General features: G+C 38.3%; 1 protein-coding gene across 4 annotated transcripts in view; it reads right to left on the reverse strand.

Annotated features, from left to right (window-relative positions):
• PITPNC1 (phosphatidylinositol transfer protein cytoplasmic 1) overlaps positions 1-25,134 on the reverse strand; it is an 85,954-nt gene that overhangs the window by 46,323 nt on the left and 14,497 nt on the right. The window contains exon 3 of one of the 4 annotated variants that reach the window (XM_030506381.1): positions 20,241-20,298. The exons of the other annotated variants lie outside the window; for them this stretch is intronic. The gene's annotated coding sequence lies outside the window, so the exon portion shown is untranslated. The remainder of the gene's footprint in view (positions 1-20,240; positions 20,299-25,134) is intronic. 4 annotated transcript variants of the gene reach the window in all.

The raw sequence follows: 25,134 nt of genomic DNA on the forward strand, positions 1-25,134 counted from the left end.
TAACTTTCAGGCCCATAAAGCTGTTCTTCAGGTCTGAAATCAAAGCGACACACTTCAAAGCTGAATGCAAGCTGAGAAAAAATGCTTTGCCTTTAATTAGATATGTATCAATTAGACCTGAAAGTAAAGATACTGCCTGTGGAGTGATAAGGATGTTAGAAAAGCGGAATGGTGATAAGATGCTTATCTGCTAATGGAAAGAAAGAGATCAGTAATTTATAACCTGTGGAATATGAAAAGGGTAGGTGAGGAGAGGGGAGAAGAACTACAATTTGCCATAAAGCCAATATTTCTTTTGCGATACCTATTGAGATTTTTGCTATTCCATAAAGTTATGACTTTTAGTTGCCATGGACATCTCTGGAAAGTGTTTCATAATTGCACACATCACTGCATGCTTTGATTTCTTACTTCTGCATAGTCCTTTGCAATTTTACACTCAGTTTTAACGGTCGAATACAGACATCTGCGTTCCTGCTGGAAATATCGTCTCAGAAGCATCAAGATGACTGTATGGTCATGCTGACACCTAACAATGGGTCTGTACTAAAGCAATCATTTGCTCCAGCATCATGAATCAGAGATATCCACCTATAACAACATCATGTTTTGCTAACAGAGATTGTTGTTCTTCCATGGACGCACACTGCCATAAAATCACAAAGGCTTTAAATCCATCTGAGCACCTGGTTAAGAGTGGGTAGCTGCACACCCACTGCACTCCTCAGATGATGATCAGTGCTGTCAAATAGAAATTGCTTTACAGATGTTGCACAACCAGTGCTTAAAGAAAGGTTCTACTTTTGTGATGTGACTCAAAACCACACACACCTCAATTACACCTAAGATCTGACAGAAGGTACCCAAGGCAGCTCAGCATGGTGCTTCTCACTTGGAAGATGCTGAGGAAAACAGAAGGTGTCGCAACTGGTGCTGGACAGCTCTTCTGTAGGCATCTACTGCTGCTCACTCCTCCCCAGGCAACAACTTTCCATACCTACAGACCCAAAAGCAGTCAAGTGGAAATATCCACATTTCATAACTAGTGAAATGACTGCACAGTCCTGCTTGAAAGCAGCTCTTTCTGCAAAAGAAACATGCTTTTACATGTCCTTTAATGCAGCTAACTCAGCTCTCCGGGATGCTGGTCATTTGGTTTTATCTGCTTTATAAAATTTTAATGTCATTCTAGAGCAGGATGAAAAAAAGAATTAACTTCCAAAATCAAAGTACTTCACTAAACCATATAGCACACAACTATTATTTCAGATAAAGTAACTTTTTTTAAGGGTAGGTTTATATTTGCATTAAAACCCAAAGCAAAGATGTAACTTTTAGAACTTTCTGAAATTTAAATGCCTGGAAAAAAGCCACAGCTTTTACTAAGTTCTTATCAATATTGTGGGAAAATATCATATGAGAAACATTTTACAGCAGTAAACACCACTTATTTCTCCTGCAAGGGTGAGCTGACATGCCACTACTACTTATGCTGCTCTATCACAACCTGAATTTCTGTGTTCTCAGCTGTAAGATACCATTTCAAGGAAGTCAGCAAAGTTTCATGCAGTGGCACCTGATCTGAATTTGGCTCTGGAGAAAAGCTCTTTGTTTAAACCGCTTCAGTTTAATAGGGGAAAATGACCTCAATATCAAAGAAAGAACTTCAATAAACAACTGCAAAACACATATGACTTCTCTCCTCCTTCAACAGGCAGATGGTGTTTGCCTATCGGGGGTTTATTCATACAAAACCCAAGGTTTATTTGCAACAGCATAATGATGGTCAATCTGATTTTGTTTAAAATTATAAATGAGACCAGAGGCACTTTTTTGGTGTTCTTGAGATAGGAGGGGGAAAAAAGGAAAAGAAAATAACAGAGAGTCCACCGTGCACACCCTTTATTTGCAGAACTCCCATTGTCTTCAGCAGAAGCTGCACAAGAAATCCTTGTAGAGACATGTCTGAATATTTTTCAGCCTGACTGATTATTGCTGAGTTTTTAATCTAATGCTAGTCTTGGAGTACAACCTTTCAAATGCTATGTGGAATGTGAAAGTAACATTCTCTCAAAGGAAAAATTACTCCAAAGCTATCCATAACCCGAAATTTTTATACCATTCCTTGAAGTTCTTATCTGAATGCTCAACAGAAAATGTAACAGATTTCTCACTGGCTTCATCTTATAGGGCAATTCTCATATTCAAAAGAGTTGTTGAACCTTTTCCTCTACATTTACTTTTCTTCAATGAAACTAAACCACCAGGGATGGTGCTGCCATTTCAACTTCTGCAATTTACTGTTCTAAGTGAGTAGCGAGATCCCTCCCTGCAGTTAGAAGCTGGAGTCCGGAAGATGCCAGATGTGGTTTACACCTATTCAAGGTAATGACTATTCAGCACACTGCATTTTGACAATGGAAAGTATTTCTCACACAGTGATTCATGCTTAAACATGTCAGTGGCTTCTAGTCCTGACCTCAGAAAACTGCAAAGGTAAAACAGGAAAAAAGAAGAAAACCAGCAACAACTAAAGTGAAAGAGATCTGTGCTTATGCACAAATGTGCTCCTTCACAGAGGGAGCTAAAAAGGGCAAAATTCTGTCTCTACTGATGGCAATAGGTGTTCTGTCATTGACCTCCATCTAGTAAAGATTTACTTCTAGCAAGAAAATATAATGAATTGACTTTATCATCAGTTGTATCCATCTAGCTACTGAATCCAAGGATATTGATTATGGCAAAACAGTAGCAATTTGATTAAGGAATTCTGATTTAGAGAATGCTGTCTCATTAACGGAAACAATCTCCAAACTGACCGATATGTTTCTGGTTTATTTTCAAATCTTTGGAGAACTCTGTTAGAAAGCATTATTTTCAGGTCTCAATCAAGATCTAAGCCTCACATTGCCATAAATACGAGAAGTTTACAGTTAGATATAGAAGACAGGCAAAGAGAGCATTAGTCTTATTTTATATTTGATTAATTGAAACAGAAATCAATACCTCAACCTTAAAAAATACATCTGTGACAGAACAGGGAATTTAGCCCCAATCTAGTGATTCCAGCTCAGCACTTCTACCACAAGACACACCTGTAATGTTTTTGAAGTTCTAAACAGTAATTACACAGAAGTGGTTTCTCTTATATCACTCACTGACTATAAATCCTTCATATTCTTATTGTTATTCTGAAATGGGGAAGCCTCACAAATCCTCATGCTCATCGGGAGGTTGAAGCAAAGCCCTTACCTGTGGGCACTTACAGCACTGGCTGACAGAGCACCAACATTGTGCCTCTGATCCCCTCACTTGGGCAGAGGATGATTCACAGCTATTAAGAGTAATTCAAGAAATCTTTTCCATGACACAAGCTCCAGGTTCTGACAAGGTGTTGTGGTTTTCCTTGTTATTAACATTCCTAGATTGGTTTTAACTAGCATTCAGGAGGGTACAATGGGCTGGTAGTTGATGTTTCATGTATTGGTGGATTTGTATTGAATCAGGGTTTTGTCTTTTGGTTTTGTTTCAGATGGACTTGGCTTTCAGAGCTACTACTTTGTAAGCAATAGAAGTGAGTATCTCCTACTAACCACTACCGCAGGACAGTGCTATAGAGGGAAATCAGTCAGACTTGTAATCATTGCAGAGTTAGAAAACTTTTTGCCACTCAAATAATCATTCTCTTTGCCTAGATAGCCATGTGGAGGAGGAAAATAAACTCACTGTAAATTCAAGCTTCAGAGTCTCTCTTATGTAGCATAATTTACCAGTGGGAAGGCAGCAGCTTGTATTTCTAAAACAGTGATTTTCCTGGTAAAATAACTACATTGTGGGCTAGGGTCATGTGAAAAAAAGTACTGCTGGGTTTGACTGATGGGAAAATCTGCAAGGAAAGCATGAATATAAACAGAGGACACAGAAGGGATGTTCTAGTCCAGTGTAATGCCTTGTGGAGATACCCAGCTACCACTGAACTGCTATTAAACCTCCTTTAGCCTGCCTGACTAGCAGTGCACAGTCTGTACCAACACATTACTTGACTCCTAGTTTCCAAGCTGTGTAGAGCAAACCAGGCACCTTTGCAGTGCACACTCTTTGCCATGTAGAAATATCCGAAGTGCAAAGTAGTTTTTATGAACGGTTATGTTAAAATGGTTGTCTCTGAGGCAAAAAGACAGCAGCTCTAGAAGCAAGGGTAGCCTTCTAAATTATTGTCTTCAACAGCAAATCTATTTTGACATACATAACAAATCAATCAACCTTCTGAAACAATAGAATTGACATGTTACAAGAAGGAGTAACACCAAAAATCTACACGACTGACTTTACCTAATTACAGATTATTAGTGAGGTGTCACAGTTAAGTCAGCGCCATAGTTCCAAGTGTCATTTCATTTTTGGGTTTAAACATCTTAAAGGTGTAGTTTCTCTTGAAAGTCAATCGTAGGAAGTATCTGAATTGAACAAGGTGACACTGAAAACCCAGCAATGAGAAAAATGTGCACAGAAGAAAGAGAAGCCATATGAGAAATCAAGATGACATTCATGAACAACCAGTGGGAGAAATAATAGATGCAAGAGAATTAAAGTCAGATATTTCAAAGGGCTGTTTTGTCTACAGATGATTTTATGTGATTTATGCCATTACTGCTCAGGACAGTGATTTGTGTAAAACTTCCTATGCCAATTAAATAGTAAAGATTAAATTTCTGGCAAAATGCTGTCCCTATTACATGATGTCCATTGCTTCAGCATGGCACAAATGAGGGAACCGATCTTGCCTGTGTGGTAATTTGCCTGTCTAGTAGGCCTTAGACTAAATTAAAGCTAGGACAGGAAGGCACAGAATGAGCTGTCAGGAAGGCAACATTACTTTCTGAACTAGCAGACAGTGAATGGTTTAAAGTAATTTAATTTAAAAACCAGCCAGATTAACAAGGTCCATAGAAGGCTTGAGCAGGAAGGCTGTAGTAGCAACTATAAACATCTAGGTCCTAAAATCTGTATGGAAGTATGATGTACTGTTGTGATTTGAGGCCCTAGAAAACCATACAAGTCATTCAGTGGTATAATGTCACCCTAGTAAAGAATCTGACTAGTTAAAATTTAGGGTTGGGCTTGAAATTTTTCTTTTCATTAATTCCTGCCTGCATCCGTGGTTGACAATGCACTACACATCTGCTGACTTGCATCAGCAGTCCTCTTTAGCATTGCCCACACCCATGGGAACATGCTTTTGTAGCCTCACAAACAAACAGTTGCAGCAGGAACAGTTGACTTTTGCATGCTGTGAAGTGCAAGTCTTCCTGCTTTCACGTTTGCTTTGCCTTTTCAAAGAAGAAATTACATCCTTAAGATACTTCATCTGCTTAAATTCCTGTGAGTGACAGTTCAGCAACAACACACTGCACGTTCAGAAAGACAGTATCCTCCCCCAGTATTTTCAGCTAAAGCAGCATGGCCTACTCTATAGATTTACAGTATCCTGGCACATAATGGCTTGCAAGGTGCAGGAGTGATACTGGAATCAAGAGGAGCAGGTCCAGATCTGTGATTAATAGGTGTACAATGAAAATTAAAATAAATGAAAATTAAGTTGCAGATTTTCAGCTTTCATGCAAATGCTTTGCCAAATATAGCTCATGTCCTGCTCCAATGGCAGTAATTTCATGTTGCCACCCCAGCTGTGCTATTGAAAAAAGCCAGCTGTTTACGAGCTCATACAATTCTGAAGAATCAGTTTTTATTAACAATATTTTACAGTGAGTCAGCTGGTTACATTTTTCAACCATTTACACTGTGTGCTTTCTACATAAATACCAGTAATATTCTATTATCCAGATTTATGAAGATACATGGATTTCCTACAAAGGATGCATATACATTTTCATGAGGCTAAAACGTCCTCTGTTCACAAAAACAGAAAGAACAGCTAAAAGGGACTTACTATGTGGCTTGACCACTTACAACCAGCCTGTCAGTAACACATCCTGAAACACTTCTCATCTACTGTTCCCTACTTACAAGTACCTGCCTCTGGTTAAGCCACAAACACGTCATGCCTTAACTACAGCTTATTGCTTCTCAGGCACAATTTACTCAGCCTTACAGTGCAAAACTGGATTGATATCTATCAAATACTATTGATGTTTCTCATAAGCCAATAAAAAAGCGTATTTTATTTGTTAGCCACTATTTGTTCATGAGACTGTAGCAGCGTGCACTAACCCTACACACAGGGTGACACGTGAAGCTGTTCACTTGCAGTGACATTCTCCATGGATTAGTGACGGTGATGGAGAAGCTTGCAAAAGACAGCAAAAACTCTTATGTGGCTTTCTATTAAAATAAAAAAGATTTTGGGTGGAAAATAAAAGAAGAAACTAGTGTGCCATGCACATTAAACACGTTTTTGTTTGCTAGAGAAAGGAAGTGCTGTGGACAGCCAGACCATGCAATACATCACAGGGTTTGAGCCGCAAAGCAGAGTTTGAGCATAAAGGTTAACTCGTTTGAAGTGTAGGATGTTTAAATATCTATTTCTTTTCATTCAGCTCAGTTTAAGCTGGGAGTATTCAGAGCTGCAAATATCCTTTGACCCATTTAAACGAGTGTAGAAATGGACTTGGGAGTTTGGGTTATCTCTAACTATAAACAGAACAAATGTGTGCACCTACTCATACCTTCAGAAATGATTTTTCTCTTTTTGCATGGCTAATGGTATTTGCTTAATGTTTAAGTAGAACTTCTTTCCCCTCAGGCTTCTTCTCTCTAATTACTCTTCTTCAGTAATTACTCCTTTTGAGACTTAGGATAATCTCTCCCATAGCAAAACCATCAACTTTCCAGCACAGAGAATAAAATGCTTTCAGAAAAAAATTGTGCCCGTCAACTTTGAGTTTAGAAGCACCAAAGAGACTACAAAGGATTCCATAAACTTTGTCAGAATCAGAGGGGAATAATTCTGCAATTACATTTCTTGGCAAGCAAGTTCCTTATGATGCATTTTAGGCAACAGAATTCAGCTTATAGATATGAAAAAAGAACTTTCTTAGGGTACACGACCTAAAATGAGAGAACTTGAATATCAGAATTTAGAACTTACTCTTTACAAGCTGAACAAGACAAACCCAACCTGCCTTCTGATACCTTATCCAGAAGTGAGATTTTGTTTGCTGCTTCCAATGAAGCAAAAATATATTCGCAGTCCAGAACATTTCATTTAGTTATCACAAACACTTCATCTTACTTTCTGATCTTCTAAAATAAAACCGACCTCAATTCGATTTTACAACGCACTTGTTTTATGCCTGCATCCTGAAGATAAAAATAATGTTAAACACAACCCTGTGTCTGCACATAGCTGAGGTCACTCCTACATCTCTGCATCTAACCTAGATCAGGGTGATGAAGATATTATGGTTATCTGAAGTCATCTGATGAAAGGAAGTACATGAGAGCAGGACTTGAATTATATAAGAAGGAAATGAAGACATACTTTCCTCTCCATCCTCAGATTTAAGATACTCTGAAATCTCAGAGCCAATACCAAAAGAAGATCTATTTTTCCCATTTTAGTTCATTAGAACAAACATTTGCAAATTAAGAACCTACTCTCTAAATCTGCAAGTGACAACCCCCCCAACACGTTGAAGTAAGTCACTACTGTAGCAACTTACTCCTTCTGTACTGATGCCTTTTTTTTGCATAATATAATGCAGCAAGTACATTTAGGGTAAAAATCTGTTTGCTTCCTATTGGCTTATGGAAAAACAAAACTGCAGCCAAATAAACTCTCAGGCAAGAAACTTGAAGTTTGCTGCAGAACGCAATGCGACTGTGACATGTGCGAGTGCACATGCCAGCAAAGGGAGGATGCTCAGGACAAGATGTGCCATCTAATGTCTGTGTCTGGGCTAATTAGAGAACACAGAGCCTTCCATTTAAAACTTTTCCCCCTTGAAGGTACAAGTACTTTTACGGTGTAAAGATGAGCAGAATTCCTGCTTTCCAGCACATCGGAGAACGGAAGCTCTTACGTAAGTATAAGTACAACTTCCAGGAAGGACTGCATTCCTGACTAACTGACAGACTCCAAAGCCTCCAGATCAGACATTCTTTCAATACCACATGAAGTATAAAAGGAGGATGCAGGCAAAGAATTCCTGCCGAGGGACTCTACACGCTTAATTCAATTTTATCATAATCCAGAAACGCGACGCTATGTGGTGTCCAGATGTTTTTGACAGATGGTGTCACAGCATTAAGCATTCTACCAGTGCATGTCTGCTTTTACTGACCAGTGTCAGATCCCAAACAAATCCAGTAAGGAAAGTCTAGAACATGACAAACACAAACAGCATCTCCTCTGGAATTGAACTTGGAAACAGTACAGGAGGAGGTACAGAAAACTACAGCAAAACTGCACATTTTAACCGACACAAAAGAATTACATAGATTCATGGTACTTACAAAGATTAGAGAAATAAAACCTTTTACAATATGTTGGATCTTTATAGTGCATGGATTTTAAAAATCCTGCTACTGAAATCTCAAATGCAATAATCTTTCATGTCCACTTTTAATTATTATATCTGCAAAATGCCAGTGAAAACTTTAAAGCTGATACCAAAACAATGCACACTGTCTGCCATAACACATAACACATCATTATTCTGTGGAATCCAGTAAACTGAAGGACTGCAAACCAACTTAAGAACAATTTCATTAAAAACTCAAACATTTACAAGGGCCCAAACATAATCCCTCAAAACTTCACATGGTCAAAATGCAGCATTCCAACATACGCACAGAAAGGAAGTTACCCATACTAGCAGAGTTAAAGTGATAATGCTTGGGGTAAGCGGAATATAATTTCTTGAGTTTATATGGCAAATAAGTATCTATATTCTGCCTGCAAACTTTTTATACAGGAGCTGTAAGTCATAGCTGGCAATCTATCAGTGAAGATATGCAGCCTGTAGGAGAATCCAGTGCTACAAATGGAGCCTTGACAATATACCAGAGAATTAAAAAACTTCTAAGACAGATATTGCTGCCCTGCCTCTGCTGGATACCAGCAATTGCAGTAATAGTCACCAGCAACAGCAGAATAAGCAGCTCCTGGTTCTGTGCTGGACTGAGCACCCTTCTGAAGTAGCTCATATACCACAAGTAACAGAGAAAATAGTTTCTCAGTACTTGCAAGTGGGAATATCTTTCTACTGCAAAGAATTTTCTCTGGTGTTCAAACTTTCTGCAACAGGGAAGTTTCCAAAAGGCCACTTCAGCTGGAACAGATCCCGTTGAGTTCAGTGGAAAGACTCTCCTGTTGACTCCGGATAGCTTTGAACGTAAGCGAACAAACAGCTTTTCTGCACTTTCTACTCCAAAGTTAACCACTTCCTCATTAGTTAGAGCCAGCTGCGTCATTTGGAACCAATCCTTCGGGTATAAGAGTTCATGGTGTACAGTAGCACCAGGGAATAAAGCTGAAAATCATAACAACAGAATGTATAAATAGATAAGATCTCTCTATAGAGGGCCTGGTTTTCTTCCTCCAGGCCTTCAAATTACAGCAGAGTGCTCTGAGATACTCACGTGATTATAGTTCGTGCAAGTACTCTTGGCTGTAACCAGCTAGTATTGACACGTGCTTAAAGTGAAAAACATAGAGCTCAAAGACATTAAATGCATACACCTTAGAAAAAGCTGGGTTTGCACTAAAGACAGAGAATTAATTTGAAGCATTCTGCTGTAGACCTCAATAATTGAAAAAACACCCAAAACCCCAAACCAAAAAAATCCACACACACACACAAGAGTGAAACAAAACCAACCCCTCTCACCATAGTCTAAAAATACAGTTAAAAGATGTCATTGCTTCCTTTCCTGCTACCCCACGGCCTTCTACTACCCGAAGAAGCTCTCACCAAGTCATCGGTTCGGACTCAGGGAGGAAGTGGTTGCTGCAGCAATGGCAACTCAATGAAAGCTCTTTGTCTAATACACTTTTTATAGCAGACGGCAAGAACACACAGCCGTTGCATGCAGACATAGCTTCCTCTAGTTCATCATCTCCTCGTCTGATAAACTTTTTACTTTTCACAAAAATAAAGTATTCAGACAAGTTTATAGAAGTCTTTGACATACGTTATGTGGCTGTAAATTATTCCTCAGGAAACACAAAAAGGTATCATTAAGGGAAAAGATGGAAGGAAAGATTAAAACACAAATGAATCTCGCTACAAACTGGTCTCCCAGGTCAGTCAGTAATCAAGTTGTAGCCTAACATACCTTTAAATAGATGTGGCTCAGACAAACACTCATAACAGTATATAACAGCATTACTTTGAAGTTCAAATGTTGCTTTTATACTGTTTTAGATGTTCTTTATCTCTACAGGCATGTGACAGTGAAACACTTTCAGGAAAGAATTTTTTATTCTAAAAACTTGATGAACTACCAATTTTGTTAAGCAGATAATGCTAAATTCATGTGACTACTCAGTGCTTTATTCTATAGCTCAAAGGCTGAGCAAATGCATGCTGAAGCATTTCCTAACACACTTCAGTGCTCTAGTGTGCTGCTTCTCAGGTTGTTCTAATGTAAATCTCTCTTCCTCATTTGAAAACATTTGGGGCAGGAAGGGAGAGAGGGGATGTCACACCACCTACAAGGTGTTCCCAAAACAGGGAAACTGGAATGAAGTATTTTAAGCAGGGCCTGAGGTCTGGAGCTTTTTTAGCAATGATTTAGCCAGATAGTTCAGAGAATAGTTTTAATGAGAACTCCTGGCAAACTGTTATTGCAGGATCCACTTTCCACCACTCATTAACCTTTGTAATACCCCATTCTTCCCTCTCTCACATTCACTGCATAGAATGAATACATACACGGAACGTTAATGGTTAATTATCCAACTTTGAAACTTAAATTCTCTGTATCTCTTTGTTGTTGTTGTTTTGCCCTGTGCTCAGCGTGGACTGCACAATTCTCCTGAGGAGCAGATAACCATCTGGGCAGGCTCTGAATTCCTCGCTGCCATGGCTGAACTACCATCCAGCACCTCAGACAGACAAATTAAAGCTACACAGCAGAGTAGGCATATTCTTTAGTTACATTTTCCGTTGTCATTAGGATCTGATATACCTGCTTCCCAATGTTGGATTATCAAAGCCAGTCCCTGCCACTGCAGACAACCAGGCTACACAGGACTTCTTGATCCTTTTCCTCTATCCAGGCTGCATACAAGTAGTTAAACCCAAGTAAATTAGTGCCTAAAATTCTGCTCTTTGATTGAAAGGATGATAATGAGAAATTTGCTGTCTTAATTGGTCACAACTGTCACCGAGAGCCAGCTATCAGTTTGGCTCTGTGGGAAGCTTGCAGTGTTACTTCTGTTGGAGCCAAATGGTTGTCTTGCTGTGAGCACAAATGCTGACAAGTAGGGCAATATGTGGGAAGAAATCTGGCACTTCCAGTGGGATGCGTGCGTGCATACAAGCAGTTATGGGTTTGTATACTGCAAGTGTATCCTCTAGTTGACTCTACTAAACCTGCCATGTGCCCACTCTCTTATCATGATTCTGAATAGCTCAATAGCTCTACCTGATATAATCTGGATGTGCAAACAACTCACACCAAACTCACACCAAATACACAAATTAAGTTAGTTTATAAAGAAAAGAACACCTCAGATGTTACAATAAAATAGAACAGATAATGCACTGATCTCAAGAATAATATTTAATGCCAAAAAGCGGGGGGGCGAATCAAACCAAACTTCCTGATTGCAACTTGTGTGTTTAAATTTCAATTGCCAAAATCAGTAAATACTACTTAAAAATATCCAAGATGTTTAAAGTGAGGCCTAAACACAAAAGAGGACCTACTGTTGCAAAGCAAAGTTAAGTTCATTTAAGGAAAGATGCAAGACAGCATTCAAGGCTGCTGGATGACAGTAGCGTTTTCATGTCATTTTCCCATGGCACTCAGTGATATCAAAGCTACAGAGGCCAGGAAGCATGACTGATGATTGCTTTATTTTCTTAGTCCTCCAATAATTTCTAGCACACAAACACATAATGACCATCAACAGAATACAAAAGCTGAGATCTGACAACCAAATAAGCCTTCCAAAAGGGCAGAGTGTTTAATTCAATTTAATTTAGTGAAGGGTCAGAGCTCTTCTTTTACATCTCAGAGGATTCACATCGCCTAGTTCTTTCTGATTTACTGAGAACAAATAGATTTGTATTATAGAACTTGATTATAACGTGCAGAGGAGAGGAAATCAAAGTCAGAGTTTCAGCCTTGGATTTGTCTTTGCTAGTTTTTCCTGTATTACCTGCCTATACTGCCAAAAACACCAGAGACACAGCACACTCTTCTGCAGCCATAAGGTTTGAATTTGAGGCTTGCTATTGATGTTGTTATTCTAGCCCTTCACTCTGCCACAAAGGCCTGACAACCCCAACTATCTGACAACTGACTTACCCATCACGAAGACAGCCAGAATGACTAAAGATTAATTCACATGAATAAATGCCTATAAAGGATCAAGTTTACTAGTTTCCCGTTTTTTTTCTTTTGGACCTGTAGACATGAAAGGATAATTCAGTAACTTCATTACATCAGGAAGATAAACCCAGCACTGATTTTCCACTTACTATTAAAGGTAATCAAGCAGGGCTGAAATACTGTACTCCTCTGCCGTTCCATTTTTTAGATTATTTTCTTTCCCTTTCTATCTATTGGGGAGATTTATATCACAAAACTATCAGCCTTTACAAAATGGATGCTTTTATCTTTGCAGCTGAGGTGGTTGTGAAGTCAGGGTGATGAGAAACAGTTTTCTACGTTAGAGTACATTTGCCACGTGATTAACTGGAAGATGTCACTGCGGTATTTCTATTTCATCTTTGTGAAGACACGCATTGAGGGCAACAACAAAGCACAATATGCACTTTTACAAGTCTAGCAATGCAAGCAATCCCAAAGGGAAGCTTGCAGAGACACGCTCACCTCTCCACTCAACCGCAGATCAAATGTTTCACTGAAGCCATCTGACTGACATTTCTCCTTCCAATGACAAGAAAAAGTGACATTAAATAAATTTGCAGGTTGTCATTGGATATTGGCTTCAAAATCATTTTCTAGACGTCACATCAAGCTCATGGAAACTCCTAAAACTGCCATTTCCACTCAAGAATACAAAACCATGAGCAAAAGGTAATATTTTACCCTTTCAGAAATACACTAAAACATAGAAGAAATTAATCTTAGTCTCTCAGATAACACCATCATCTTAAAGACCTGTACGAATAGCTAGTGAGAAGCTCAAAGTGGAACAACCTTAGATTTTCTTGAAATGAAAGATTAGATGTGTTTTTAGAAGATTATATGAGGATGATGCTTAAAGAAGATGAGATTTAAAGGTGAGCAAATAATTAATCTATGGAACAACATGAAAATAAAAAAATACAGACATTTACTGCAGTGCAAGCTCAGCATGGGCCAGTTTGTTTGGCTGACCTGCTCTGTGCTACCACGGCCAGATTGTTTCCAACATGCAGCCTCACATTTGCAGACAATCCAGGTGCAGATAACTGACTGCAATACTGTACTCAGAAGTGTGCCTATACTCATAGCTCCTTCTTAACTTTCGCTAACTCTGACTTTTGTTTTATTATTATTGTTTTGAGTGAAAGATAAATGAGCTTATAACTGAAGCCAGATAACTACTCTTATCTCCTCCTCATCTGAATTTGACTTGAAGATGGTCGCTGTCTTTGTGAATCTGGCCTGAAATACCATAAGCAGCTGGCAGTTTCACTTAATATTGCCCTAACAGTAACTCCAGTGAAGTGGGTTAGCAAATGTGTTGTGTATTTACCAGCTCTGCTGTTTATATTACTATCAACGATGTTGATACTGTAGCGGGTCATTGCCAGTTAAGCAAAACACAAGTTTATGTTACCATCAACTATTTATTTTAACACTGACATGGGCAGTATATTGTGTAAATAAGTAGCAGTGTTTTTCTGTTAACAGAATTGTATTTAAAGTTTATGCCACCAGTAACAGCAATATGAAAATGAACCACTTACACTGAAGAGATTTATATCTAAAGCATAAACACAGAAAGTAACAGACTACCTATCATTAAGCTTGCTGACAACTTCCATTAGAAGAGATTGTTCTCTTGTTGGTAACAACTCTGCTAAATTTTAGCTGCATGTGTCTACTTTCGGCTCAGAAAGCCACAATCTCTGGAATGTGTAAGAATAATAGTAATTATTAAATTTAAAATAATATTTATTGTATTGGAAATAAGTGCTGTAATTTTTTTCCTTTAGAAGGCTCTCATGCCTTGAGTGGGCTAGAAAAGCGACTTGAAATTCAACAGACATGTAGTCTTTGCATAAATACTTATGCTATTCTTATGAAAATCTACTCATATTTAGCCTCTTGGCTAAATATAAACCTTCGAATTCAAGCTTTTGCAAATACAGTCCATATTCTCAACAGAAGCTTTTCAGAGCTTTCCAGGAGAATTATCAAAATACAGGTTTTTTACTCCACACTCTCAAGCCTCTCACAGATCCTGCTATATATAGGATACATATTTTCCTTGTATGTTACCACACTTTCTTTTCCTCTTGCTTATTCTCTTCTATCATATGTTATTATGTACATTTAAAATGATTATTTTATCTACTACCCCATTATCTCAAGGGCAGAAGTCTGTGCAGTGCATCTCAAGGTTCTAATACTGATGATAATACAGACTGCAGCTCACATGAGGCCATATGATCCCGTATCACACGGTGTACCTACTCCTTGCAGGGGGGTTGGATTAGATGACCTTTAAAGGTCCCTTTCAACCCAAACCATTCTATGTAGCCAAGCTTTTTTTATCTCAGAGCGTTTTTAAAGCCCCTAAAATAATTACAAACAAAAGCTATGCTTAAGGAAATCTTACAAAGCCAGGCACTCAGGAGTTACAGGAACAGTGATGGATGGCTTGCTGGATATTGGTGCCCTCGTGTACAGAAACACCATGGCACAATTAAATAATCATGTACCACTTTTCCTTCCTCTTTGAGGTCGCTGCATACTAATGTGGATGATTCTACATAGGGCTTCTGCTCCATTTGCTGAAGAGCTGAAAAACATACTGGGAAAGAAAAACTGTGCCTGCTCAAGGTCATATGAACTCAAGAATCCGCATCAGCGCATGTCCTCTGGGCATCGCCAGCACAACAGCTCCCAGTTGTGATGCATAAGGATGAGAAATTAAAGAAATTAGGAAATCTAGGAAAGGCAGCTTGCTTAAACCCAATTTCTTCACAAGCAATTGCTATCCCCTTGTTCCTCACCATCTAGGCACCCTTCATGACACAGGAGATCCGATTCAAACAAATGCTCAGTATTTACCAGATAACTAAAGTTAATGAGAACTGTGTTTTGAATGGGCTATATAATTCCACTCTGAAAAATCAGTTTCCAAGTGTTAAATATTCAAAATAAGCTAATATTTTCAACTCAAAGTCTCAATACAGATGTTCATCATCTGTAAAATTAGAAAATTTGTTCGTTCTATGAAAGTGTAATGAAAATAAATTGATTAATGTTTAGTAAAACATTCAGATACTTAAATGATAAGCAGCACTCAAAGCTATGAGGGAGTGATTCCAACTTCAGAAATGGGTAATAAATTACTGAAAAAGACAACAGGATGCTATAAGGAGACAATGGTGTTGACTTGAGCACTACCCAGCCTTGCGAGGAACCAGCTTTACGGAAAATACATCCAAAAAGCAAAACTGTATGGGCAATGTTAATTTTGGCACCTCCTAATTCTACGTGCTTTTCCTTGAGCCCTTAAATAATGATTTTTAAACCAGTCTACGTTTATAAATAGATAAATTTTTAAATTATAAAAAATGATATTAAAAATGACAAAAAATGAAATTATAATTTCATTAGAGTTTTGGAATCTATAAAGACATAGGCTACTGAAATCTTTGTAGACAGGTTGCAAATGGACTGCCTGTGACCTCAGAGTGGCAGCTTGCAGAGGTGCTTTTTCCTTCTTCCTGCTTTTGCTGCCTTTTTTTTTTCTTCTTCCTTTTTGTGGTTGAATAAAAGCATTTGGCTTTTAAGTCTTATCTTCTGGATGTGTTATATTCATGCTACAGGAAAGAAACAGCAGTATTTTGACCTTGTGAGTTTTTTCTCTAAAGAAAACGTTAATACAGGATAGAGTAAGCAACAGCAAAAAACCCACAAGACATTAATACAGGGTAAGCAACAGCAAAACTTCGTTTTTCAAATTGGAGAAGCAGCCAAACTAATTTTGAAAGCTTCTTCATTGGAGGCTGAAAGCCTTTGTACAAACTTCATCCTGGAGTGATATTTTCGGCTGTAATATAGGGGTTTGTAATGGAAATGCTGACAGGCCCATAATTACGGAAGCACTAGCGGGCACCACTATAATAGTATATCAGATAGGCATAGGACTTAAATGCGATACAAGGTATCAAAAGATGTCAGTGTCTGTCCTCATTAAAGCAGCACTTACAATTCCTTTTAACCTCCATGACTCAAAGTATGAATTTGATGTTCAGAAGGACATAGACACTGGTACTACTACTTGCAATTAATACATCCCCTTCAGTACTTCAAACTAAATCCGTGCATCATCCTAAATGTTTAAGCTCATAGGAAATGCAAAAAATAAATGGTAAGAATAAGAACATTTCATTTTACAGGACAAACTGAACCCATGTAAAGTAATATAAAAATGACACATTATTTCCTGTGTTCTATAACATCTTAAAGCTTCTTACACCCAAATACACAATGCTGTATCTGTGATGCAATTACACTTCTGGATACTGAGGGGTGGTGGGGAACTTTTATTCTTCATTCACTGGATTCTTGTTTGTTGTATGACCAAGACAACTGACAGATTTATGTATTAGTATGACATTCTTGATGCCTGTACAAATTCCATGCATGCAGAAAAGAGAAGATCAAGCCTGAAGATGCAGGAGGGTTGAATAAGATGTTTACAGCCTATACAGACTTTAATTTTACGTTGTTAAGCCCACCAAACCCATTCACTAAACTGGTAACATGATTATAATCTGCACAGTAGATTCTACTCCTGTAATATCTAAATTCTGAAACTTCACCTGAGAGTTGCGTGCTATAATCATGTTTTTCCAACAGATGCAGAAATACTGCAGGAGGTTACCTTTGAATTATTTCCAACCACATGCTCTATTTCACGACTCTAACAGACGCACTCCTCTTTCCTCCTCTGCATTAAGATGCTTGAAAACAACAGAAAGATTGAATTTACCTCTCCTTCATCTAGCCAGAAAAATTGATTTTGGGGGTAAGTTCTCCTGAACAAGCCCTTTTTCAAGCATGAAAAATATATTAAGGGGGAAAAAAAAACAGGTGTTGCATTCTGTACAAATCCAGGTATACAGCTCTTATCAGGTAAGGGAACTAACAAATGTCACATTCCACAGAAGCTTGCCTCACTGGAAATGGGATTGATGGTGGTTTTGATGACTAGGTAGAGAAAGAAAACATCTCAGTGAACAGAAAGTACTTTCCCATGGAAAGCTGGAATAGTACTATTTTGAGTAATGCCCTACTTAAACACAGGGACACCCTCACTCTGTCACTCACACAAACGTGATTTGCATGTTTGGTGGCTTGTAATTCAGTCTCAGACTACAGTAACACCTTATAAAAGATGATTCATAAGATTATTATATTTGCATATTTCCCCATCACTGACAGTGAAGGCTTCCATGGGCCACCAGTCTCAGGACTACGGCCACTGCAGGAGAGCATGACCAGCAAACCAAAAAGATCCCAAAATCTGTTGATGTCATTCCTATTTGAATGCGGAGCATAGTAGAGACTTCTGGGATTCCTGCCTTTGTGTCATGGAAGGCTTTCATTTTCTGATGAGGTTTTCTCCTTTAGAGGCTAGGTTTTAAGGTTTTATACCCACAGAGGGCAATGGAATTGCCCAAGTTCCAGAACAAGAGGTCTGCATAAAGAATTTTTTTGCTATTAGCTCACTTGCTAAAGAAGATGAGGCAGTAAAGCAGCAAGTGCCAGAAAAATGTATTAGTGCTTACCAAGCCAGGCTCATCTCTCCTAGAAATCTATTGACCAGACAAAAATTTGCTTCAACTTGTGCCATTTTGCCCATATTACATATCATTTATCAAATCATCTGTTCCTCGACCTTAATAACAGTCCCTACTGTTTGAATTTTCTAACATCATGTGGCCCTCTGACAGAAGAGATTTAAAGAACACATAAATGTGAATGTCATGAAAAATGACTTGTAGTACTTCTTGGGAAGGTAAGACAAAGAGCACTTGCTTGAATCATGAAACTAGGTGTGATTTTTTTCTGGCATTGTGTTATACAAATAGTAACAGGGAACTCTTCAGCATTCCAGGAACTAAATATAAATATGTGCAACCTAAAAGTATATCTTTCTAATGCAAATTTAATGCGCTGTTCAAATGCTGAGCAGCTATTATATTGCCATCAGCATTTGATTATATGCTTTTGGCTTTCCTGATCCTGCTTCCTTCTGACCATTATATCTGAGAGACATACCTCCTGTGTAAGGGTGAAAGATGGAAATATCAGAGCACTTTCTGCAGTGACTTATTTGGTTTTCCAAGGCCACAAGATTTTGACATGACAGTAGGTGGTAGTCCTCAGAAATACTACCTCCTTTTTTATGTTAGATCTTACCTTAGAAAATTCATTTTCAAGTTAGTACCTTCTCACTACAAAACTACCTGTCTTAATTAAAATTTTTAACATAGTTGGTATTAACTTGGTCCATTAATTGTATTACAAATGTATTTAATGTATTGTTACAATCTGAAGACACCACAATTGAGGTAAATCTTTAATTCAAAACTCACAAGCTTGCAGACAGATAGTGTCTTCCACTCTACCTAAAACCAATGGAATTCTACAGAGTGCAGTTCAGTACAGAATGTGTCTTGTGTTTCACACACAGCTCCTCATTCAGTGAATTCTCTCTCAGGATTGTATTTTTGTATTCTTAACACAAAAGAAGGGAAACTCCCACTGACTTCACTGCGAGTCCAAGTGGACCTGAGAAGGGCACTAATCTCACTTATCAGCATGCTATACGAACGCTGTCAATTAATTACAACCATATCAAACACTTGGCTGCAGATCGTGTACACAGTGTGCTTGTCACTTACTGATTTACAGTCAGTGGGAGGAGGTTAGAGCAAAAGTGTAAGAACAAATCAAAGTTAAACATGGACATGGAAATTTATCTCTGTTTTCAAGACTGCCAATTCTGTGTGCACTGGGCATGAACTAGGAGCGTGGTGATGAAACGGCAGCAGAACAGTGTTTGCTACTGGCAATAACAAAGCCTGGATAAACAAAAGAATCATGCCTCATAACACAGTATCCTATTAGTTTAAATGATATGCATCCTACAGGAGCTAGTATCTAAAATAAAGCAAATGTTAATTCCTTTCAGAGATTAAATGATCAGAAGAGTGTTCAGCTCCAAATGGAAACTAAGGAACATGACATACTGCCAGCCAGCACTTGGCAAAACAGCTTCTAATATAATATGGAAATACTGTTGTACACCACTGCCAAAAATATTAATAAACCCCCTGAAATCCTAATTGTTAGCATTATTGCTACCTCTCTGGTTCTCTGCAAGAAGCAGTCTCTAAACAGTCAATGATTTCAATCAATAAGCATTAAAAAGAGAATCCTCTACCAAAGTTTTGTGCTTAAACAAAACAGATAGCCATGCTAAAAAGAAGTATCAGCTGGTAATTCTAATTGGAATTCTGTCTCTTTGCACTCACAATTAATTCAATATATTGTGTTGGCATGAAGTAAAAATTCTGTACTCTCAGCAAGTAGGACAGGAGTTGTATTAATTTGCTTTTCATATGCTTTTTATTTGCTGTCATCAATTCAATGGATTGAACAGAAAACTGTGAAAGAGCGGATGAGGGCGATTCCTATTACTCAAGTTAAAAAAAAAAAAGTGTGAATAGCACAGCTTGGATGTATAAATATACAGGGAAAAGTTAACACAGTTCTAGTGAAGAGAAGTCATGTCTTAATCTTGCCTCTGAAGGGGTCAATGGGTAATGCAGACACAAGAAACCTACCTGATAAGGGCCAATTCAGTATCGAAAGCCCATTTGCCAAGGTCACTCCCCAGATGTTCTAAAAGAAATGTATTTGCCATGATAAGCAGAAAGGTCCTTAAAAGAATAAACCATTGTTTAAAAGATACAATAAAAAGTAAAATAAACAGACAAGTGATTTTTGTCACTGGAGAGAGGACACCAGTGGAGTCCCAGAGGAACATGCACAGGTCTCGAAGTGTTCAACACACTCATTAACGGTGGCAGCACATTCATCCACAAGTTACTAAGAAAACAAATCCCCAGTGAACAATATATAAAAAGAACAAGTGATAACGTGAACCCAACAAGGATGGAAAGCTACATTTTTGTAATTAACCTCCTACAAAAAGGATTTAAAAGAGGGAGTGGGAGGCATATTATAGAGAGTACAAAGAGAACAAAGGAGAGAACATCGAGCAGAGAGGATACAGAGTTACAGTGATCACTTAGCAGCCTGCAATGCTTAGAGAGCAACTCTTGATTAGATGAAAAGCTGAGTAACTTTATCTCCTTGACCTCAGTGGCAATGGACACCTGGAACACCAGTTTAACATTCTTCAGTCCAAACTCACCACAGGGTCACCTCAGTGTATGGCAGATGGAAGAATTCAGGGATGCAAATTTAGGCTTCACCATGGTTTTCAACAGACAGAGGAACCACACAGCCCACAGTTTACCACTCCTTAGTACATATCATGCAGCTACTGCTATTGCTTCTACTTAAGGAAACATATAAATGTACTGCTAGGGACACAAGACTTAACAGTGTGAAATCACAGAGCAACATCTCAAAAGGTTGACTGAGAGGAACAAGACCTCCCATTTTACCAGTGCATGGTTCCTCAGGAACACGGTACACGAGCATTCCATTCCATTTCTCATTCTTGAGAATGGCACACACCACAGTGCCATCCCACCTTAAGGTAATGAGTAATTTGTAAAGTTGTTCAGAGTTTGCCTGAAAAAGATCCCATACTTAGTATGTTACAACGGCTTCATGTCACCCACAAGTCTTCGCACTTGCATGACAGCAACTCCCCAACGTGAACCTCCTCAGCAACTTCATTAGACAGACTTACTGAAACAGTGCTTCTCGTCAAGAAATGATTCACAGAAGAGTTATATATTTTTGGAATTTATCAAAAATGCAGAAGATTTACAAGAGCAAACCCGGTAACTCTCGACTTCATCAGTTCTGAACTTTCCATCTCATCATAAATGCAAAATATGAAGAAATATTTGACATTTGAACCCTAAGAAAAGTAGTTTTAAGGTGGTATCAATCTGCAGGTATGGGAAATGGTAAAAAAAAGATGCTCCACATCTTCTAAACTTTGATAATATTCATCTTTCACTGCCTTCTAGAATAGCATAAGCAGATAGCGTGCGCTAATTTGGTACAGAAAGGACACTAGGGACCAAATCTTCAGCTGACTTACTGAGGCTATCTTTGTATGTCAACTTGCAAAGTTCACTGTGCCTCCAAACCAGTCTATGTTTAAATCTGACATATGCAAATACTTTGCACACAGAAATCATGGGGTGATAAACTGTTATGCAGATGAACTGGAAAGAAAGTCCTTTTTCTTTGAACTCTTGACTGGAAGATGTCAGAAGTGCAAAAGAAAAATAAGGGTCTGCAAAACAAGAAAGGCAAAAACGTACCCCATCAGCTCTGTAATTATTTGTGTGTCAGTGATTACATGACAAAATATTTAAAGAATGGCAAAGCTTTCATTATTCAGCAAGTCTATTTCTTTTCCTACATAGCTGTCTTATATTTCCAGTTGCAGCAGAATGGAAAACGCTTTCAACTGACACCTGATGGAGCAAGTTAATTCTGCCTATTGCTATAGAACCTTGTTGTTTATTCAATTCCTTTCTCTGAGAAACAGTTCCTGTATACATCTTTCTTCTCTTACTTTTCACTTACTTTCTTTTAGCTGACAAAATGGGTTAAAATCTTGCTTTAGTCCAAGAGTCCTGGAGCATTTGCACTGCACTGTCTAACCTGGAGTTAAGAAGGAAGATACCAGAGATGTGAATACTCAAGGGCAATATCAGGAACCAGCTATCAACACTAACATAAAAATTCGGGCTACAATTTCACACAGAGAATCGTGACTGTTAAAAATGAATATTAATAGATAACTGCTAAAGAAAAGCATGGAATAACCAGATAGAAACTCAACAAAATGAAGCTTGGTAGAATACAACGGCAAATCTTTCATAAACATCAAGACAAAATTCTGGTCTTTAACTGCTGAAGACTTTGCCAAACCACCAGTTTGACTCAAGCCTCCTACTCTTGTATCCATGTGGGTTATACTGGTTGGAAATGCTAGTTGTCAACAGTCTATTTTAGATGAGACTTAGGCAGCTCCAGGGCACCACAGGTTTACACAAGGATTCTGTGACTTTCAGACTCAGTTTCAGCACCAAAAGAAGGCGGAGATCTTACAGCTACACAAAGTCATGGCCAGTAAAAAACCCAAGCTTGACAGTGAACTTCCATTTGGATGCAGGGATCTATGGCACAATTCTTAACAGACATGAGCTTCTTATCTATATTCATCACCTTCATTTTTTAATTTAATTTGATCAAGAACATCCTGCAAACTCAGGGCTTTTTTTCTTAACTCATTGTTCTTGTCACAGGTTTGGATTGACTGCAGTGCTGAGTTTTCCTTACCATTAAATATGTGTGAATACTTTCAAGACTAATCCTTTTCTACATGCTTACTGGCCCTAGGGAATGTCCTCAGCTTTTCTGTAACAATAAAGTCAATCAGCTGCTACCTATAAGGTAAGCCTGGAAAGCTGAAGTAGCTCACTTAATCTGCAGGTCTAACTTCCAAAACATGTGGAAAAGGCCTACAACCAAAGATGTGAAGTACAACAACCTGTGGAAAGGAATGCAATTGCCAGAAGCTTGTAAAAGGCCTTGAGGACCTCCTTGGAAAACTCTAAGACGTAAACTCTGACTCTCGCTCCTGTGTACACAGGAAGTGATACTGGTTTAAATAACACGAACATTCCAAGCCAATGTAAACCAGTTTCAAACCAAACCATGACAAATCATACTGCCTTCTGAACCACTATGTTGGGGTTTTCTGGCTTTGCCTTTATTCATTGGGCAAAATGCAAAAGGAAAACTGAGAAACAACCTTGTATTGAGTTTAAGAGAAAAAATCTCTGCATGCACACAACATCTGCTGCTGCTGCAAATTAATTGTGCATTCTACAGCTATAGGAAAAACTGGAGGAGCCAATTAGCCTCTGGTTGATACAAAACTCAACAGAGTAAAGATGGAAGTCTGGCAGCTACATCTGAAAAGGGTACAAAAATCCTCAAGAGGAGACTGCTGTGCAAAACTCATGTAAGAATCTACTCTGCACTTTGCTGTTCATACAATGGCACCAATTAGGCATCTTTTGCACGGTTCTATTAAAATCTATTTTACAACTGCCTTTGATAATAATCATACTACCCTGACTGAAGTGTTTGTACTTGGTTACCTAATACTCTTGGGCATATGACTTTCTGCAATAAGTGGAGAGTGTGAAACAATCCTGCTACTTTGAATTAATTAATTTTCACTTCACTTTCTAGAATGTTTCTGAGAGAAAAATCTACAATCCTTTTTTTTTCCACCCCAAATATTTAAGAGAATTTAGGATAATATCCCTATGTTTCCATCCTTTTACTCTGAAGAATGGAAAAATATATATGTATTCATATATAAAATATATAAATATATATTATGTGATTTAAGTATTATATATATATATAAAACACATTTAACTGGTTTTATGGGAGTTGACAAAATTTAATCAAGAGCTATTCTTGTGGTTGCGAGAGGGGGATGGTTTGAACAGTTCTGCCAGTAGGATGTGTGTTGCCGGCACCAGGAAGGTAGGTGTAAGCTAACGTCAAACTAAGCCACATAATACTAAGATAGGGCAGACCTTGAAACAGATGTGCAACTCCTTATGGTGGATAACTGAGGGAAATTAAGAGATGAGATGAGGTAAGAGGGTTAATATGAGGAAATCTCAAGGAAACAGCAACTGCTGTTCCTCAAATGCTCTTGAGGAACTACAGCTTTACACAGACTATGGTCTCCAGAAGAAAGATGAGATACAGACCTCCCCCTGCACCAGAGCATCTCCTTTTCTCCCACATAAGAACATTTGCTTTCTGAAACCTGAAGCAGAGGGTACTCATTGATTGCCACTGACATTCCTTGGACCGTCACAGGACAAATCACTCATGTTGTTTACTCCAGTTCTGGCCGCTACAGACCAATCGGCATGTCTGAAAATGTCTTAGTGAAAAGGCAAGGTTAGAGGTATCCACATTTAACTTGTACCATGCTTGCAGCACGATTAAATAAAAACATAACCACCTGTTAGACTTATTTCAGTGGGAGTATCTATTTTCAATTATAGCATTTACTATCCACCCTCAAGTATGGCAAGTAACACCATGGTAACATAAACACAGTCGTGGCTGCTTCAGAAAGTTAAATTATAAATAGCAATGTATAGCCCATGAGGTCCTGGAAATAAACTAACTAATCCATAGGCATTTGTAACTATGACATAACATTTCCACTAAAATGCTGTTTGCCTCATCTCAAACCCACTTGGAACAGATTTAGAAGTTGGGCATCACTTCACTGAGCGAGTCCACGTGCAGACATGAAGAGAGCAGAGATAGAGGAGAAAATCAGCTATAGCAAACCAGTGGAAAACTAATAACGAGAAAGAAGTAATCCCTATAGTAGGCTTTATTCTGCTTCCATTGAAGTTGATGGGAAAAAAACCCTCAAAACCAACCTATCCCAAATATATGAGTCCCTGTATTATA

Source organism: Strigops habroptila, chromosome 14 (genome assembly GCF_004027225.2).
Source record: "Strigops habroptila isolate Jane chromosome 14, bStrHab1.2.pri, whole genome shotgun sequence".
NCBI lineage: Eukaryota > Metazoa > Chordata > Aves > Psittaciformes > Psittacidae > Strigops > Strigops habroptila.